The 15,027-nt window shown below is 40.5% G+C and overlaps 1 pseudogene; it reads right to left on the reverse strand.

Annotated features, from left to right (window-relative positions):
* Positions 1-6,306: 6,306 nt before the first annotated feature.
* Positions 6,307-8,782, reverse strand: LOC139934109 (uncharacterized; annotated as a pseudogene).
* Positions 8,783-15,027: the final 6,245 nt, after the last annotated feature.

Genomic DNA, 15,027 nt, shown 5'->3' on the forward strand with positions numbered 1-15,027 from the left:
CGATAAAAAAAGTCATCAGCTTCTGTGTGTTATATGTATTATTTGTAATGGTTCAAAGTGCTCCTCGCAAGGTTTACACACTAACTTGGAAGTAAACAAGAAGATAATACATTGTACAACATTTCTAGAGCATTTTAGACACTCGTTTGCTTCGCTACACCTACCATGCAACCACACATACAGTACACACCGCTACGCCGGCACAATAACAACGTTTGCAATGATTTTGCACTATGTGCTCTGTGCATTAAAGGAACACGTTGCCTTGGATCGGTCGAGTTGGTCTTTGAAAAGCGTTTGTAACCGTTTTTAAAAAAAATGCATATGGCTAGAAAGATGTTGTAAAAGTAGAATACAATGATCCACACAAACATGCCTCGAAATTGCACGGTTTTCCTTTTACCTCGTCGACTAACACGGTCGGCCATTTATGGGAGTCAAAATTTTGACTCCCATAAATGGCCGACCGTGTTAGTTCGCGCAGTAACAGGAAAACCACGCAATTTCGAGGCAAACTTGTGTGGATCATTGTATTCTACTTTTAAAACATCTTTCCAACCATATGCAATTTATTAAAAACGGTTACAAACACTTTTTATAAACTAACTCGTCCGATCCAATGCAACGTGTTCCTTAAACAGAGTGCTTAAGCAAAAACTTGAGGTTTTAAAGATCCTTTTTGTTTGCTTACCGCTTTAAGCAAAAAACATTGCTTAAGCAAGGATTCCTAGGTGCGCCCAATAAACACAAAATCGACCGTTACGGCAGCTCTAATTGGGCCCTGCGCTTAAACAGGGTGCTTTAATGGCCCCTTTTGCTTGCTTGCTTGCCTGCCGCTATAAGCAAACATCATTGCTTAATCAAGGCTATGAAACGAAAAAATTGCTAGATGCGCCCGATAAGCACAAAATCGACCGTTAAAGCCATGAGTGGACCCTTTCGGTACAGAAAAAAAAAAAAGTTCACAGATTTACAAATAACTTACAGGGTTTACAGAAGGTAGTGGTGAAATACTTCTCTTGAAACATTATTCCATGAAATGCTTTACTTTTTGAGAAAACAGTAAAACAATATCAATTCTCATTAACGAGAATTACGGATTTATTTCAAACACATGACATGACACGGCGAAACGCGCGGATACAAGGGTGGGTTTTCCCGTTATTTTCTCCCGACTCCGATGACCGATTAAGCCCAAATTTTCACAGGTTTGTTATTTGATATAGAAGTTGTGATACACGAAGTGTGGGCCTTGGACAATACTGTTTACCGAAAGGGTCCAATGGCTTTAAGAAGCTTTATGAAATGGGGCCCTGCAATCGTGGACCTCGTATTGTCCCTCTTGAACTTTTTGGCAACAGCTCCCTTTGGTTTTGTACACGTTTTCCGTCGGGGACGTTTACCGAACCGGGGACTTTACACCGGGTGAGTCATAAAAAAAGGCAACCATTGGATGGGAGCTATTATTTTAAGAACAACAGGTAATGTCAACTTCTAAGTAGGTCGTGGATTTACCTTTAGGTTTTCTTGGCTAACTTCGGAAAATGAGCAGCCAATTTAGCCACCAGCCTATTCTATTTCGCACGAAAAAAACGAAGTTTTGTGCTTTCAGAGGTCTCGGAATCAAATTCGTGGAAAATTACTTCTTTCTCGATAACTACGTTACTTCAGAGGGAGCCGTTTCTCACAATGTTTATACTATCAACAGCTCCCCATTATTCGTTACCAAGTTAGGTTTTATGCTAATAATTATTTTGAGTTATTACCAATAGTGTCCACTGCCTTTAAGGAGAGCATGTAACAATGTTTTTCTTTTCCCTTTTGTTTTTTAAGTGGCCCTGAAAAAAGGGCCGTTTGGTTTAGTTGGATCTTAAAATAGCCTTCTTAAAATTTAGTTGGACAGAAACGTTTTTATGCCGTCCAATTGAAATAAGCATATCTCTTGAACGCCTTTACCAATCATCCCCATTATATCACCATTGTAAAGATAAATCCATGACATAACAATAAAATTGACATTGTTTGTTCAAGACTTTTACTCATTGTCCTTTTTGAATATTATAGGTCCCGGTTTGAAGCGTATATAATACACACGCACCCAGATCTTTGTCATAGAACACACGACACAAGTCTACAACCTTGTGATGCCATGTGTAGGCTTTAAAACAAAATGTATAATTAAAAAATAAACACATAAACAACACCACTTATCATTTGGTACAACAATGCTGTCGAATCACCAAAACTGTGCTGCCCAAAGCGATACATTCCCAAGTTGCCATATTTAAAAACCCTCAATTTTTACAAGAACGATACCCAATGGTGAGCTTTTTAACTTCTAATGGGATGACTAGATGTATGACTACCGAACATTCTGTGCCTGGGCCCTGCTTCTGATTGTCAACCAAGTGTTTGCGTGTATTTAGGCCTATGTGGTTTGAAGTTCATCAACTCATCCAAGAGAATTAACACTTTTTTCTTGGTTCTTGTCAGTAATCTACTTTGTTAAAAAAACTTATCCATGGAGTTTGTGTTTATGAGTTGATCAAACACCTTTCAATATTCTTAGAGATGGCTTTGTTTTGGATGAAACCGAGCCTCAGCTTCTTGACCAAAAATTCCAAATTATCTCGATTGGAATGATACTTTCTCCAATCTTTTACAACACTTAAGATTGATAATTACAAGGTTTGACATGTTTTCGGTTGAATAACTTACCTGTTGGTTTCAATGCTGAATTTAAAGCTGGTTTCTGTTTTGAGGGGGCAGTAATTTCCCCACCCCACTCCCTGCGGAAAAGAAAGTTAAAGAGAGAATTAGTTACTATCGTTACAAAACATTTTGTTGCTTTGGTTAGTTAGACTCTAGAGACCAATGGTGGCTATGTTATAGAACATTGATTGCAATGGCTACCGAATACTGGTCGCGATGGTTATTTCTATGATTACAGAACATTGGTTGCAAATGTAACTAAAACATGTTCGAAAGTATACTGCTAGTTTGTAGTAGTAAAATGTATGATTCATTTCCGGGTTGTCTATGCACTGAACATTTTGCCTTGATAAAAACAAGATTACCAACCAAATTGCCACGTGATTTTCAGGATAAGCAAACGACAGCTGAATACCAGGCAAATGGAAGTTTGCTTGGTTATCCTGTTTTTATCAAGGAAGAAATTTCATGCTAAGCAATTTTTGTGCTAAGCAGCTTTATGAAATTGGGCCCTGGTCTAATTGCATTGAACTCATCCTAAGTTAGGACGGGTTACTCGTCCTAACTCGAGATAGGATTGATCCTAGCGTTTCGTGAAATCGACTGATGGTCTCATAATTTATTCAGTAATTTGAAGATAAACACAAAATGCACTCACCTCTGTTTTCTGCAAGATACACCCGGCTATACGAAATACGATAAATTGTCAGAAAAAAAGTATCACGACGGTATGAAAATCAATATAATTTCAGAATACTTCAGAAGAACATCTTTTCTACCCAACACCAAACCAGAAAATAATGAAAACAAAAATGGCGTCATGCCACGCCCGGGCCGTTCACTCAGACCACCTTTTGAAATCAATGCGCGTTTTGCGAGTTTAGCTTCAGTGAGAACCAAAGTCGACACCTGGGCCCAATTTCATAGAGCTGCTAAGCACACAAATTTTCTTTCATGAAATTTCTTCCTTGATAAAAACAAGATTACCAACCAAATTTCCATATGTTGCATATTGCTTGTTACTGGTATTCAGCTGTTGTTTGATTATCCAAAAATCAGGTGGAAATGTGGTTGGTAATCCTGTTTTTATCAAGGAAGAAATTTTATGTTAAGCAAATTTTTGTGCTAAGCAGCTCTGTGAAATTGGGCCTTGGTCTAATTGCATTTACCCCCCCCCCCCAAAAAAAAAAATCAAGTAATGATCTTGTATTGAATATAACATAAACGTAACTGTAAGACAGTGATAACTAATTTTAGGCTAAGCATGCAGGGTACAAAAAGAACTACTTTATAGCAAAGTGGAAGGATAAGTGCATTCCTGTCCATGATGCGGCGGGAAGCAGTGCCGCACATTATAAGTGAACATTTGTTGACAGGAATGATAGTGAACTTCGGACCGGCATAAGTGGTTCAAAAACTTGAACATTGGGCGTGTTTACCCCCAAAACAGCAGTGATATAAATAATAAGAATGAAACTGTTTTTGTAAATTATAGTTTAAAGAACATCATTCGGGTTGCGCAACCATGCCATAGTGTAGGCCTACAAATAGTGTCGTGTCCGCTTGCTTCCCCGGGCACCTTGGCGGGATTCAAGGGGCGTCTGAAGATCATTGTTCCTCCTTTGAGATCCCGGACGTGCTTTGGATACTAAAACTGCCCTGGGAAAATTTTCCGCACCTCGCCACCAACTTATCCGGCCTAAACTTATTCCCATTCCACATTTTTTTCTTACCTTAGATGAAGGGTTACTACGGAGCCCTTTAAGGTACATTTAAAAAAAAAACTATATTTTATTATCTTTTGCGCACGAGATAATTTAAAAAAACATTTTTTTTTAGTGTCCCCTTAGGGGCTCCGTATGTTAACCTATAGGTTACCGCATACAATACATCCAGAGAAAAGGGAGAGGAAAATAACGTTTGCGTAGCAGTCTCTCCTGTGTCTTTTTACCATCAGGCTAGGATTGCGAGCGTCCATAAAAAACCCAGATAGACCTATTTTCTTCGAGCAAGTTAAAGACACTGGACACTATTGGTAATTGTCAAAGACCAGTCTTCACAGTTGGTGTATCTCAACATATACATAAAATAACAAACCGGTGAAAATTTGAGCTCGATCGGTCATCGATGTTGCGAGATAATAATGAAAGAAAAAACACCCTGTTCTATGTATACAGTACTATGTTCAGTGGTGTAATACACACACGTTGATGGTCATCTGGCCATAATATCGGATCATCTGATCCCATAGTTCGTTAACAATTTCAATGAATTTTAACTAAGCACTGTTGACTCTCTAAACATAAGCAGTATTTAAAGCTCAATTCGACTAGCGCTGGAGAGGAAAAGAAAACCAAAACAAAGAAGTTTATACAAAGAAAAAGTCCAAAAGAGTGCCTAATTATCGTGACTTAGGAAACAAATAGGTTTTTAGTTGCAATTTAAATGTGTCTAATGAAGAAGCTGTGCGCATGGCTATTGGTAGAGTATTCCAGAGGGTAGGTACTGCATATGAAAAAGCCCTATTACCATAAGAGGTGTGTGTCCTCGGTGTCACAAGAAGACACTTGTTTGATGATCTGAGGCTGCGTTGAGGAATGTAGTGCGTGAAATAAGTTCATTGAGATAGCCTGGTGCTAATCCGAGAAGTACTTTCCGTGTTAAAAGTAAACTTTTGAACTGAATACGCTCTTGTACTAGCAACCAATGAAGTTTCTGTAAAACCGGTGAAATATTATCAAATTTAGAGGTCTTAGAGAGGACCCTAGCTGCTGCATTCAGGGCATGTTGGAGTTTATTTAGATTGTGTTTAGAAATATTGAACAAAAGACCATTTCCAATATCTAAACGAGATAAAGCAAATGCATGTACCAGGATAGAAGCCGATTTGTCATCAAGAGTTCTACGAAAACTGTTCAGGTTATGGATATTAATACACAGACTGACAAACTTTCTTTACATGTGTATCCATAGACATATTCATATATAAAAATTAACACCAAGATTACGTACAGATGTAGCGGGGGTAATCTGAGCACTACCAATATTTACATGATGGGTTTTTATCAAACGCTGCTGATACTTAGATGAAACAAAGAGCAATTCTGCTTTAGGTTCGTTTAACTTTAACTTGTTCACAAGCATCCATGAACTCGTATCTGTGGTGCAGTTTTCAAAGCGATGTTTTGCAGAACAGTTGTGTGTCATTACGCCATGCGTTCGTGCAATGTTTGCGAGAGGAGAAGAATTTATTGTTTGGCAATACAGATAAGTGGATTAGCCTTAACACCGGCCGTCTCGTTGTGACGAAAAAGGAGAGCATAATTATTTGAAGTTTGAATGCGATTTTTTATAATGTGACAAGTAAATTGCTAACGCTTCTGCAGGGAAATACCTTGTAATTCTTACAAGGACCAAAATATTGATGACATTTTGTAGAAATAAAACCATAACCGTTACCTCAGATTTAAGATTACATCTTGCAGCGCTTTTTCTTACTGAGCTTGAAATAGGAGAGGAAACTCGAGCCACATGGGTGGTTGCGGAGTATCTTAGGAATCTCATCAAATATTATTGCAAATACATGTATTGTCTTTACTGGGCCTTTGGCAACGTTGAGGCGGTGCTGGAAATGGCGTTATCAAAAGGCCCTGTCGAGACGCTGGTGGCCTGCTTGGGGCAATGCCAAGATGAGAATGGAGGTCTGTGCCTGGTGTAAGGGACGGCTGGTGTGGGTCTTGACTGGACCAATGGCCAGACATGCCGCAGGAGAGCACGACTCAAAGTCGGCATGCCTGAAAAACACAATTGTACAAGAACGAGAGAAAAGGGAACAACCAAAACAAAAAATAAACGTTTCTTAGCAAATTAACCACTTAGCCCTGGGTCGGGGGGGGGGGGTGGGGGGAAAGCGTAAAAAGGAAAGCAAGGAAAGCGTAAAACGCAAATATAGGGAGCACCTATGGCAAATTAGGGAGCACCTATGGCGAGCCAAACAAACAAAACTAAATTTTCATGCTACTTCGCTTCGCTCATACGCATGAAAAACAGTTTAGTGTTAATGGACACGCCATAGTAAAGGACAAGGAGGCAATATGATTTGATTCAAATTATTTATTTACAGCATGGGATAATGGTGGGATCACAAACGGCTTTTGAAATTCGACAAAGTATTAGGTAGGGGTTGATCAAATCGCTTTACAATACCTCAAAAAAGACGAAGATCAGGGTGACTGAATAAGGGTCTAGAAACCGCTCTGCCTGGTGTTGCGGGGATTCATTACGTCGCCGCTTACGAGTCTCGATGTCTCTTAGGGCAGCTTCCTCGGCAATGAGAACCTTCTTTTGCTGTTCGGCGGTCAATTTGTCGGTCTTATCTGGGTAAAAAATGGTCCCCCAACCGGCCTTGCTTGAATCGGCGATTCCGACTTTCTGTTTCCTGTCGGCGATCCTGTCGGCGATCTTGGACGGCTTGTAGGGCTGCTTCAATGTTATTATCGGTAATTAAGGCAGATTGGATTATGCACAGCACAATTTCGAGTTTGCCACAGAACTCGTACTGGGCGATATTGCCTGGTCTGGAAAGATCTTTGGCTTCTAGCTTGAGTTGGAGTTCTTTCAGCTCAGTGGAGTCATCCGATGGTTTGGCGATAGTGCTGGACTTGGCGTCAAAATAGACTTTAAATTTTCAAAAATTTCGGCGGTCTGGACGTGTTCACTTGAAGTAGAAGTCAGGCCTTAAATATACGCAGAGATAAATGATAAAACGATCTGAACTCGATGTAAGTGATTTCACCTGAATGGGGAGACTGAGAAAGCTCTTCATTTATATAGGCTTGAATACGCTTGAATGTTTTTGGCTATCAAACACAATGGTAAAGGTGCGGTCCTAACGCAAGGAAAGCGTAAAACGCAAATTAGGGAGCACCTATGGCCAGCCAAACAGACAAAACTAAATAATAATTGTTACCATAGCAAACTTACTTGTTAGCAATCAATGTAGAGATGTTGAGATTTTGAGGTCTCGAAGCATCTGAAAGCACACAACTTCGTATGGCAAGGGTGTTTTTTCTTCCATTATTATCTTGCAACAGCGACGACCAATTGAGTTCGAATTATCACAAGTCTGTTTATTTGTGAATAATTTGAGATACACCAGAATTAAGAGAAGACTGATCTATAACAGTTATCTGAAGGTGTCTGTAGGGTCTTTAAGAGGTTGTGAAAAAGAGACCCACAAAATTGCTATTGAAATAATGATTGCTCTATACCTCTTACGACATCCACATAATGTAAAGAGACACATTTATGAGTTATGGTTCACGGTGTTATGACAAATTGAATTTCTTCCTGAAAGTTCCACGTGACGAATCGTTGTGACACCTCTCTCTTCTTTTTATACACTTCACTGTAGCAAGATATTTTATTACCATGGATTTTCCATTCTTGACAATTAGAGAAAGCAACGAGTGACACTTTTCATGTTAGAGGGAAATGCATCACATAATTATTTGTATACACGATGATGACCTGCCCGGGGCCAGACTAAAAGGGTTCATCGGAACGGAGTTCTTTCTTATTATCAAAAAATGACAGTTTGTGCATGGGCATTAGGAGGTTGTTGCTGAGCTATCCATAGAACAAGAACATTGCTTGATAAATTAGAGACTGTTGCCCTCGTTAGTTTGATAGTCCCAAGTAAATCGAGGGTGAGTCGTGGCCGAGTAGATAAAAGCACAAGCACCGAACTCAATCAAGCTCTGCATGGGCCGAATTTCACAGGGTCGTGGTTTCGAATCCAACCCGAGTAATATGCCTGTGATATTTGTTCACAGGACTCGGGAAAGTGCTGAATATACAGTGATTTCACTCATCGGTGTAAGGGTAAAACCAAAATTAATATTTTGTATCCCCGTTGCAAATTTAAACTCTGTTATATCAAGCATCCGTTTTGTGATTGCCGAGCGTTCCTTTGCGGACTTTCTATTTTCATAAAGCGGTTACCGTATGGAAGGGTAAATGCTTGAGAACCCGCGGAAAGCACATGAGTGACGTGACAAAGCAAATCCATCGTGAATGTGTATGAACGCCTAGAAATGGTCTGCTTGCTGGAGAAATCATGGTGAAATACGTTTACGAATGCTTACGCACATTTTTCTGTTACAGTAAGCAAACAAATTTGCTTACCGGTAAACAGCTTTACTAAATTAGGCCTTGTGCTTCTGTTCAGCAGAGTGTGGGTTCCAGTCCCGGTCATCACTTGGATCTTCAGGCAAGACACTTAACCATTATTGCTGCGTCCTTCGGATGGCACGTAAACCCGTAGGTCTAGTTTTGTTGTGAATGCACGTACAAAAAAAACGTATACTGTAATAATTTGACAAGATACTTCAAATGGATTCAAGTTCATAATCGATGTAAGACATAAGGCTCGATCAATGCCCAATAAGGCACTGTCCTCTGCCGCATCAAACCACACAAGTGCGTCATCTCAACCCGCCCCCCCCCCCCCCGTGACAAGGCCCTTACTATTATGTTTTTATTGTTTTACGTTCGAGTTCGGTGATTTATGACATTTCAGGCAGAAACCCTCAGGCATTATTTGCAATTTACGGCAGAAAACAACTATACACAACCCTGCCTTTTACCATTAGGGATGGCCACAAGCGTTTTCAGAGTCAATAATACAAAGTCATTGCGTCTGTGATGATCACTCATTAACCTCGTACAGTTATATTATAATCGGTACCCGGTGAATCGAGTTTCCAATTTGTCCGAGTATAAATTGCCTCTACACTACTTGATCGACTTCAATGACATTGAAATTGTACTGCTCAAGGACTATCCATTTGTTCGTTTAATTGGTATAGTTACACAGATAATTCATCTCAGAACCACTGAATATTTTCTTTGAAACACGGAATTCAATAACCTGGTGAATCGAGTTTCCAATTTATCCGAGTCTAAATTGCCTCTACACTACTTGATCGACTTCAATGACATTGAAATTGTACTGCTCAAGGACTATCCATTTGTTCGTTTAATTGGTATAGTTACACAAATTCACATAAGGAAAATTTGGTTGTCGACCTTTTAATAATGTTTGCTCCTCTTCGCTGAAAAAAACGACGGGGAAGAGATAGGCCTACTTATACACTTTTCGTAATTACTCAAAATAATTTTTAGCAATTGTTCGAGGTCCCGAAATTAAGCATCTAAAAGAACACAACTTTGTGTAACAAGGGTGTTTTTTCTTTCATAATTATCTCGCAACTTCGACGACAAATTGAGTTTCACAGGTTTTTTTATTTTATACATAATAATAATATTTGAGTTTATATAGCGCTTTTTCACTCCCGAATGGGTGTCTCAAAGCGCTTCAAATCATTACCCCTGGTCACTGGGCCTTAGCCTCGTGCAACAAATCGGCTAAATCAATCACAAGAACCATCTCTGCCCTCACAGGTCCCCATTTACCCCTGGGTGGAGAGAAGCAATAATAGTTAAATGTCTTGCTCAGGGACACAAGTGTCACGACCGGGATTTGAACCCACACACTGCTGAACAGAATCAGCAGAGCTTGAATTCGGTGCTCTTAACCGCTCGGCAACGACACCCCATATGTTGAGATACACCAAGTGAGAAGGCTGGTCCCTTAACATTTTCGTTAAATTAAGAATATAACTTGGTTTTTACCCATACTTTTTACCATACTCGGGTGGGATTCAAACCCGTAACCTTTGTATTGCGGGAACAGATGTATTACCACTAGACCACTAGAAAGAAGCAAGTTGAACGTTTTGCATTCGTGCAATGGAGATAATCGCTCGTTGAAAGATTAGACGGTTTTATAATTTCTCACTCAAATAATAAATAACGGTCTGAAGCCATTGCTATTAGAGATCTGCAAGCAAACAAGTTTATACAACGATGGTGCTTCTCTTACAGCTTCGATGAATAATTATCGAGTCCAAATGTTCACAGATTTGTTATTTTATCTATATAAACCACAAGGGAAACTTCCCTTCGTCAGTTTCCATTGTGGTTTATATTGATATCGGAAACAAAAAGTCGCATCCCCTTAAGGTGATCCCCTGGCTGCCGCTTCCCAGGTTGTATCGTAATTTGGGTGTGATCCCTGGCTACACGGCAGTTAACGGTTGTATGGCTTCTGACTGGCACCCCCTAACAAAGATATTGACAAAATAGGGACACCGCCAATATAGGGCTAGATAGCTCAGTTGGTAGAGCGCCGGCACGTTAATCCGGAGGTCGCTGGTTCGAATCCCACTCTAGTCAATTCTTTGTTCAACCCCAAAATCATTTGTTATTTTACGCACATGTTGGTATGCACCAAGTGCGGCGAAAAGCATGCTTTCACAATTGTCAAACGTGCCCAGTGCCTCTAAGCCAAGAATATTGTTAAGCAATGGTCTCGCCTCTCGACAACAAAAGTACACTGGACAAATATTTTTAGTTCAAATTTATCTTCTTATTTCATGAAGAAGTATGATACTTCTTGTGTGGCTTCCTGCTCTCTTTTTTTCTCCAGTGATCGGCTTCGAGGCAAGACGGAAATAAAAAGCACTCGCCTTTTATTGACGTTGAAAGGTGAGATAGAGAATAAATCACCCGAATTGAACACTCAATAAACCAGCATTTAGAAATCAGAATTTCTGAAACACCCTCTTCAGTTAACGTTACACCACTCCCATCAGTATAATCACCAAGTTGGGCTATGCAAATGTATCGTGTTTCCTGGCCCCACTTGTGAATTATTTATTTGGAGTAATATCTCACAAAATAAATACAATTTAACTTCGTGGGATACAGCAGATCTGATTTAACGAGTTTATGTTAGGGGTACTTGTAAATAACTGAGTTTTTACATCCACATTGTACTGCGCACCGCTGGATCACACAGGGTGTACCCCACTAAGTCAACTCCCATAGTAAACAATGCAATACACTAAATACTCAAAAGTACAGCATAAAAATGATCCGAAGTATCAAAGTTGTTTTCTGATGCACTGTTGAACTTCTGTCCCGATCTTCTGACTTTGTACATGGTTATAAAAGTCACTGAGCCCGTCAAGTTATTTTCCCTCTAAAAGAAACACACATTCTCAAATATGCATCCCTGAAGGAGACATCTTGTGTTCTTTCCATTGTCCCTGTACTTTAGACTTTCCCATAGACTCTGTACACAAAATTCCTTGTGGGTCACCCTCCCAGATCTTTAGAATTTCCCTCTGGGATCCTTTTATTCCCCCCTTTTTTTCCTTAGTCTCCAGACGGAACCAAATAATGAGCACGCCCCAGACAAAAGTGTGATTTTTCAAAAGTCCTGGCATCAATCTTGGAAAATGTTCCTTATACGCCTATTGTATTAGCAAAATAGGACCATTTTTGCCGCCCATGTCATAAAATACATCAAGTTGGAAGCCAAGTCACACTTTGCGCAACATGTTTACACTGAAACCTGTTGGGACCCTCAAAATCATCTTATGTTTGGATATACACTATACAATCGGGGTACGGGTATACAAGACTTTTTCCTACAATTTTGAAATAATTGAGTGCACCTGTAACATGTCCCTTCATAGAACCTTTTAAAAGATGACCTTGGACTGGTATTTCCAAAATGCAGTTACTAGTTAAGCAAATCATCACGACCGCGTCCGATTAATCAAATCCACTACAAAATAATTGACTTTGGTCGGTATCGTGGGACAGGTTAATATCTGCTTTATTATTAGTTTTACTTTTTCACCGTTCTTAATCAACCTGAGCTTACATCAAGCCAAATTGCATATTCCACGAAGGCATTGGCAAAGGGCTAGGTCCCATGTGGCTGGCTGGGTTGAAGTGGGTCAAGGGTCGATTTCAATAGTCCTAGGAGATGTTATAAACTTAGGGCCAGTTCTAAATGGGCGCGCGTTCAATATTGACTGACCAGAAAAATTTTGCCTGCCATACAACGGTAACATAGGCTACTACAACCCTTTGTAATTAACACTCTAAAACCATGTCCCCATTGGATTGTTTTTATTTTATTTTAATTACCGCGCTTTTTCTGTAGAATGACAATATGAAATCAAATATGAACGCAAGGTTAACTGCCCTCCCTGTCAACTAACCGCGACCGTGTTGTGAAACTACACGGGCCGAAAAAGTTCAATGGGAACACAGCTTTAACGCTTTGTGCATTTCATTCTCCAATGTCGCCTACCTTTATAATGAATAGTGTTCTAATATTATGAATTTTAATCTAAAACTGGGTATAATGCTTTATGTAGCACCCGGTTCTGAGTTAATGAACTTTCCTATTATACACTCCTGATACACAAAAAGCGAACTCTCAGATTACCGGTCCATGCGTTTGACTGTCCCAGTACATCCGTTCCGGGACGGTACAAGAAATCATTCTCAGCTAATATTTTCAGATCGAGTCCGACAACAAAACCGCTTCTGCCTGCCTTAAAAAAAAAACCTCTTATTGATGCGCTCCAAATCAATTATGTTCATATTACTAATAAACTACTAACAAGATAACATCTATAGCTTATTCACTGCAAGCTAGTAATGGGGACGACGCCAGGCGGCTTGTTTGAACGATCGCTTGAAAATGAAAGTGCCAAAATCACCCCTTTTCATCTTTCCGAAGTGCAGGTACCCCAAAAGTAAAAGTTAGTCTTTGTTCGAGGCGGTACCGGTACTCTGTATATAATATTCACACATGATCGTAGTTTTCGTAGCACTGGTGACGACAAAGTATATAGACTGCTCATTTCCCAAACTATCTGAGGCCGTGTCCGAAACGACGACTTCGGCTACAGCTACGTCTAGATCAGCGCGTCTACCAGTGTTGAAGAATAGGCAGACGCGCGCGATCTAGCCGTAGCTGTAGCCTGATTGTCAATCTGGCCAGTTGGGCACCGATTGCTCATTGGTACTCAACATTACTTTGTGTCATGGTATACTGCCCCCATCGTCTTTATTCTACTAATCATTGGCGCCTACTTGTTTATTAGCATTGCCATTATTAGTATAAGAACTAACGTAATAGTGAATTTGTAGGTGGTACAAGAATGACAGAGAATACTGTTCAAAATGTCGATACCACACGTCCGGTACGTTTCGGAGCCAACACTACAGGTAAAGTTTAGTTCTCCTAAAGGGACTCTTACACAATGATTGTACCCGCAAGTTTAGTCAATTCTTATTTTTTATTTTTTTCACACCATGCAAATGGTACCGCTTGGTGGCGTGATTGTGCTCCTATCGGCGTCTTTGGCCCTTTTCGAAACCACGGCTTCGGCTTGGATTCTACTTCAAGCTCCATCGTCTTGTCTGAAGCCCTGAGCGCGTACATAAAGCACGCTCAATATTCGCTCGACTGCAGCCTGGGCCGAATCCAAAGCCGAAGCCGTGGTTTCGAAAAGGGCCTATAGCAAGTTCGGTGGCGACCATAGTAAACCAGTGGCAAATGTGCCATGGCTACTTATTTTAAATTAATAAATACCTTGGACGGTTTCAAGTCTCTGATTGGTCAAAACCCGGTCACGTGTGGGAGTGTTAACGGTGGTATAAAGACCGGCTTTGGAAAATAGCGAATAAGTGGCCACTAAATCAGCATACATTGTGTAAACCTTGCGCGTTGCACTGTATGTTACATAATGATAGGGTCCTAAAACCAGTTACTGTGGCGCAGCTGTGCTCCTTTTTCAAATTTGTCATCTTCAGTACCCGAAAATGACAAATTTCGGTGGTGGGGGGGGGGGAAGTATAGCGTCCCAGTAACTAGGTCTAGTGGGGTCCAGGGGTGATCTGAAGCACAGGTGTCGCATGCAATAGATGCAATACTATCCGGAGGACATTATTGCATATGTCCGCCGGACGGTTTTGCATATGCAATCGTCTCCGCCCGGACGCTGCTGCATAATGCAATTGTGTCCGCCTGGACACATTTGCATATGCAGTTGTGTCCACCCCGTGCAAAACCGTCCTTGCAGTAAATTAAACGCCCTTGGTCGACGGAACACGCTTGCCATTTTTTTACAAGCTAAGTGCACGTCATGTTCGGCCGTTGGGTATTCGCTGCAATCCTAAAATACGTGAATATTCATGCTGCATAGTATACTTAAGGTTCAGTGCATGCACGCTCGTTTACGCGCGCACCTACATGTACAGTCATGTACATGTCCACCGGACGGTTTTGCATAGCCCGGACACGATTGCATAAGCAAAAGCGTCCGGAGTGGACAGTTCCAAAACACTCGAGATCGGATCTGGTCAGTCACTGCATTATCTGGT

Source organism: Asterias amurensis, chromosome 2 (assembly GCF_032118995.1).
Source record: "Asterias amurensis chromosome 2, ASM3211899v1".
Classification (NCBI taxonomy): domain Eukaryota; kingdom Metazoa; phylum Echinodermata; class Asteroidea; order Forcipulatida; family Asteriidae; genus Asterias; species Asterias amurensis.